The 6,154-nt window shown below is 43.8% G+C and overlaps 1 pseudogene; it reads right to left on the bottom strand.

The window, feature by feature from the left end:
• Window positions 1–204: 204 nt before the first annotated feature.
• On the bottom strand, window positions 205–1,843 carry LOC107500199 (annotated as a pseudogene).
• Between the last annotated feature and the right edge of the window lie 4,311 nt (window positions 1,844–6,154).

Here is a 6,154-nt window from a genome sequence, read left to right as displayed (position 1 = left end):
CCTTCGATGGGCTCAGACTGTGAAGGGTTATAATGAAAAGTATTTCATAAACATAGTCAACTGTAAACACAGGATTCCATAAACATTAGGCTTCCAATGAACATACTTTGAGAAGTGTTGCTCCAAGGTAAGGCCATAAGGATCCAATGAAGACAGAAGAGTAAGGCCCGAATATACTCTTCCCACCACCTTTAGCCACTGTCTTCAAAACTGCAATATCAGATCAAACAAGGCCGTAGTCTCCTGTCTGGACTTCAGCAAGGATTCATGGTATCTTTCCACTTGCTGGCCAAAGCCCATGGAAGAGAACCATGCCTGGAAAAAAGTTATACCTCCTGGAGTAAGAGGTATTTAAGTGCTAGGTCTCTGAACTCAGGAGCCAGAAGACAGGCTGCTTCGCTGCTGTGAGATGGGGCCAGTCCTGGCTCATTCAGGTGTTCTGGTTCCCTGAGGCTGCTGAGCCAGCATTGTCTCCCCTGGGGACCAAGTGGGAGACGATTTCCTCCCAAGTTTCCGGAGAAATAAATTCCTCATCTGTAGACCTTAAGTGCACTGAAAAACCCAAGGGGGCAGTCAGTACGGTCACCGTTTTCTGGGACTCATAGAAAGAGACAGCCCTGTCCCATTCTTGGCTGCAAAAAATGGTTGGTCTGGGAACAACTGCTTCTTGATCCACAAGGGATGTTGAGAGGGCTGCTTCTCAAGATTTCCAGAAATGTTCTAATTCTTGGCCTTCTTTGAGTCACTGTCAACTTGAGATCGATCAGCATTTTCCTCAAGGGATTCAAACACGACACCATGCATTTTTAGTGCATCACTTTAACCCTCTTTTAAATGATAGCCAGAGAATGCTTGGCTTTCTAGAGGAGAACTCACGTACTGCTGCACAGCATTTGGAATCAGGGGCAGAGAGCCTGGGGCTCACGCTGTCCTGAAAGTAGTCGCTATAGGGCTGTTGACTGGATAGAGGCACCTCCTGGCAAGGCTTCAGTGCTGCGACAGAGGCACGAAGCTCAGAATAGGAGGCATGGTCAGAGTAAGGGATGATGTGGATGACAGGGTGGGAACTGTGGATTTTCCTGTTCGCAGGAAGGACAATGATGGTAGTGTGGGTCTGGCTCCAATGCAGCACGGCAGGATGGCAGATGTCCATACGGTCCATGGCCTGGATGTGGCCAGCCTTCTCCTCTGCTACAAACACATCTGCCAAGCCCAACAGCTGCACCAACTCCAGGCACCAAGGACTCAATACCACCCAGGTCTGAAACTCCTGGGCTAGCTGCTCCAATAGTGACTCTTTTCCCAGGCTATAGAGTCCAATCTTTATGCTATGTTGTGGGTGCTTTTGAATGAGCTTGACAGTCTAGCAGCATCTTCTTGTTGGGAAGAAAGAACCAGAGCTGGGTTGCAATTGGCGTTGTCTAGGTATAAGGTATGGATCTCTTTCCCCCTTTCAGGGCTGGCTCCTTTTGCATAGACAGGTATACAACCAAAAATCACCCACAGGATGGTTCCAAAGTATCCTTCAAAGAGAAACACGACAGAGCCAGAGCAGTGATTGGCACCCATCAGGGTTACAGTCATGGTCTCTCACCCAGCTTCATCTACAGGCAGGACATGGCTCTTACTACGTCCAGGTCTTGGATCCACTTCATAGATACCTGCAGATGATGATGTAGGAGGAAAGTGGTGATCAGGACACAGTAAAGGGGCCAGGCCCAGGTGCTACACAGCCCCACGGTGTGGTCTGAGTGCATGAGAAACAGAAGAGCCCTGCAGAAGCAGCTGGATACAGGACCCGAAAGTCCACGATTAGCATATAAGGGCTGGAGACCCAGTTCATAGTGGTGGGATTGGAGGCACCAATGGGATCTTCATGGGAACAGAGTACCTATGTGAGCCTCCTACAATAGCCCTGGAAAAAGTCACACTGGGGCGAGAACAGGGCCAGAGACCCCAAGGGAAAACCGGCCCAAGAGAGGAATAAGTAGTAGAGTGGGCAGAGAAGGGAAGGGACTGACTGTGCTCATGGGAGGTGGCAGAGGTGGGCGAGTGTGCGGGTAGAATCACAATCACAGAAGCCTTTGGCGGAAAGCCATTCCCACCCACACGCAGGACTTGCCCGGACAGAGGATTGAGTGTTTCCTGTGGACAGGATATGGACCACAGGAAAGAGATTTAAGATAACAAAGCAATAAAGGATGAGACAGGATCATAAAATAATCAGGAACTACTAGATCAGAGCAGCTGATTCTTACGGAAACATTAGCCTCAGAAATGGGAAGTCGGAAGATCCTGTCTTCCTCTCTTTGCATTTTCCTTCTCAGCCTTTCTTTCTTTCCTCCCTTTTTATTTCTTTCATTTCTCCTCTTACAATTGCTATTTTAGTACCTCTATAGTATTAGGTGTTGGGACACAGATAAGGGATTTAATTTGAATAAAACAAAAGGCAAGATCTGACAACAGACAAGAGGGAAAAGAGACTCATAGTGGCGAGGAATCTGGCAGCAGCATCTCTCTTGGGTTCATGATAGCTACTCTCTTAGTCACAGATAAGAAAATGAACTCTGGTGTGTCTTACATGGAAAACGAGTGTGTTGGACTTGTGGGGCTACCTCACAGAATCTACATGAAGGCCAGATGCAGGCTATGGCAAGAACAAAGCAAGGCAGAGCCGAGACAACACGGAATCTCCAATGGCCATTGCTGCTTCTGCAGCGAGCATCACTTCCCGTCATTCTTTTGTTGCCAGAAACTAGTACTCTGAGCTGTTGCCACCATACACCTGTGGACTTTCCATCTATTGCAGGGCCCATAAAAAAAATCCTTCATTAACTCTGCCTTTTGCTTCACTCCCTCGAGAATCAGGCAGCATCACTTGACTTGCCATGCCTTTCCCTAAGGGGAAAGGAATGGCTAGACTCTCTACGGCTTCTGTATGGGGAAGTGGATCTGTCCCTTGTCTTCGTTTGGATTCCCACACTCAGGGGTATGAATCCTGGTTGTTTTAAAAGTCAAATATTCATTAGAGGCATTTCCAGAAGAAGATGCTGCATGGTGTGGAGGCAGAGGAAGTGGCTCTGGCTACCCGGGCTCTTGTTCACACCTCTGCCTTCAGTCGCTATGTGACTTTGTATTAATCATCGATACTCTCCAGACCACTTTTTATTTCTCTGTAAAATGTGACTATTGTTTCCATATGTTTGTCCAGCACTGAGATTCTCTGGGTACCTCTGATAGCTCAAGAAATAGATCAGTAAACCAAGTCATACCCAAGTCTGCAGCATTTAGCACTTGTGACCTTTTTTTGAAAACCCTTACAGGAGGATAACATATATCAGAATACCCTCTCTCTGTATTATAAAGATAGAAGAATACAAATGAGAAATGGTAAAGGTCAGAGATATATACGCTGGACAAATGAACTGAAGTGAGACTCAGAGAGACAACATGCCAACACCATGGTTATGTTTATACTTCTGCTCTTGGGAAAAAAAGCGGGGGGGAGGAATGCCAGGGGAACCAGATTTCCCTCTTAACAAACAGTTCAACAGAAACAGGGAAAATAACATGATATAAAAAGCGGGGTATGTCAAGTCAACACAAATACAAACACACAAACATCAGCTGGAGGTAACAGGCTAAATATAATTCAGGTTTCTGTTCCACAGAGGTGTCTCCAGAGCTGGGAAGTTCAGTAAAGACTGGCACAGACTACAAATGATGATGTGTGACTCATCTTCGTGCCATTATCAATGAAGGCCATAATGTAAAGCATCATGAACAAGTGCTGAAAGGTCAAATGCCCCGGATGTTTTTAATGATAAGTGTTAGGAGAGTGGGTGGGTTCCTGATTCATCGGTTTCTTCCCTACAAACTTCACGTGCATGCAGTTCTTTCCCAGTCTTAAAAAACAACAAACAATGCTTTCTTTAACTTGTCTCCTCAAATTTCCACTTTATTGTTTTTTTTCTCCTTTTCAAGGACAAAATCTTGAAATATTCAATATTTCTGACATAACCATCAATCCTTCACAAACTGTGTTTTATCTCTTCTATTCACCCATTCTTTTATTTACTCGACATATATTTATTGGGAATTTACTGTGTTTCAGACATTGTTTTAGTTACTGGGGACACACCACTGCTTTTTTATAGGTTACCTTGGGTAGAGAAAATAAATAAACAACAGGGAAAATGCTAATAATAAACAAGAAAATATTGTGGTTATACAGAGAAATAAAACTGGGTGGCCACGCCCGACCGAGTGGCGAGAAAAGGTCTGTCCGATGCGATGCCTCATAAGCTGGGTGTGTTGTGTTGTGAGTGATGAGGAAGTGCTGTGTGGAAGCCATGAAAGTATGGATAAGGCTACTGAAGTCATCCATGCAAGATATTGTGTGTTTTTTTGGACAAGGAGACTAATACTTGGGATGGTGAGTAATAAAGGAATTTATGATATATTTCAGATATAAAAGGCCTCTGGGCTTAATATATGATCTACCGGATGACATAAAGTAGGAAAAAGTGCGATCGAATTTAGTCCTGGACTTTTGATATGAGGAACTGTGTGGATATTGTCTGGCTGTTAACTAACAAAGGCGAGACGGAGGGAGAACAAGATTGTGGGTGGCAGATGGCGCACAAACGAATCGAAATTCTGTTTTGGACATGGTAAGTTTGACACGCCTCTTAGCCACCAGCTAGCTCTGGCAAGTTAATAATTTGGTAATTTTATATTATAGATACAGCTTACAAGTCGTTCGCACAGGAATGACATTCTAAACCCATGGTACTAGACAATATTATCTAAGGACGGAAAATACAGACATCCTGGTTTTACGGTGCTTCGCCTTACTGCGCTTCACAGATGATGCGTCTTTTACAAATGGAAGGCAAGACCCTCCGCCAGCAAAAAGATTACAGCTTGCTTCATTGTGATACTTGATTTATTATGGTGGTCTAGAAATGAGCCTTCAGTGTCTCTGAAGGACGCCTCTAAAAAGAAATGGAAAGGTAACCAAGACCAAATCCTGGGTACATTTTTACATTTATACTTCAAATAGAGGAGGTAGGTTCCATAGAGAAGACTGAGAAAGAGCACTCAGTGAGGTAGGAGGAATAAGCAGAGAGTGTGGGGTCGCAGAAGCCAAGAGGAGGAGCAGTTAGCTGTGTCGAAAGCCAACGAAAGCTCAATTAACAGAGGGCAGCTGAGTACCACTGGATTTGACGACACCCATGTTATCAGTAGCCTTCGTTAGCACACATGTTAACGCCCTCACTAGTACACTCACAGAGGAGGGGTACAGAGGAAAGACTAATCAGGCTGAATTGAGGAGAAACTAATAGATAAATGAGTGAGAGTAGTAACTACAGGCACATCTAACTACTCTTTCTAGATGTGTTTGTCTGTGAAGAGAAAATAAGAAGGGCATTAACCACAGTGAGCTGTGTCTTTATTAGTATACCTCCCTAAAGTGAGAACTTCTAACCCTGTCTAAGCTTTTTCCTATCAATATTTCATTGTTGCTACACCTTTTTTGGATAGTTCTTTCTATAGTCTCTTGGTACCTTGACAAATATATGCCTTTAACAGTCTTCCATGTCTTGCTTTATAAAGCTAAATTTTTCATTTCTTTGGAGTCCTGGACTCTTCTCTGAGTCTTTCAGTGCTTACTGAGTGACTCGCAGCAGAAGCTGAGAGAAGCTTGGACAGCACATAACCCACAAGAGGAAGAGCAATACAGTTAGGACTCTTCCACCTTTCTTAACCACCATACTCAATTAGTTACCAAAGTTGACATTTTTTCCTGGAATATGTTCCTCAAGTCTGCTCTATCCCCTTTTATTCAATCACAGTTGCCCTTTTTCATCCTACAGCTGGACCACTGACCTCCCAAGCCATTTTCATTAGCTTTCAAAATCACGTATCTGGGACTATCATTTCATTGCTTAAAAATATTTATGTGAAATCCCATTGCTTACTGTATACTCTCTAAACTCTTTCACAAATTTTTCTGTAATTCTTTCTCAAGAATTGTCTCCTGCCAGCTTTTTCTCACACATATTGAAATGTAGTCTTCTTATAAGAGTGACAGCAGGGAACTTAAATAGTTGGAAATATGGGATATACAAATTATCCTCTCATAGTTAAA

The sequence above is a fragment of the Rousettus aegyptiacus genome, unplaced genomic scaffold (assembly GCF_014176215.1).
Source record: "Rousettus aegyptiacus isolate mRouAeg1 unplaced genomic scaffold, mRouAeg1.p scaffold_m13_p_13, whole genome shotgun sequence".
NCBI lineage: Eukaryota > Metazoa > Chordata > Mammalia > Chiroptera > Pteropodidae > Rousettus > Rousettus aegyptiacus.
The sequence above is the reverse complement of the archived record's forward strand: the minus strand, read 5'-3'. Positions and strand labels throughout refer to the sequence as shown.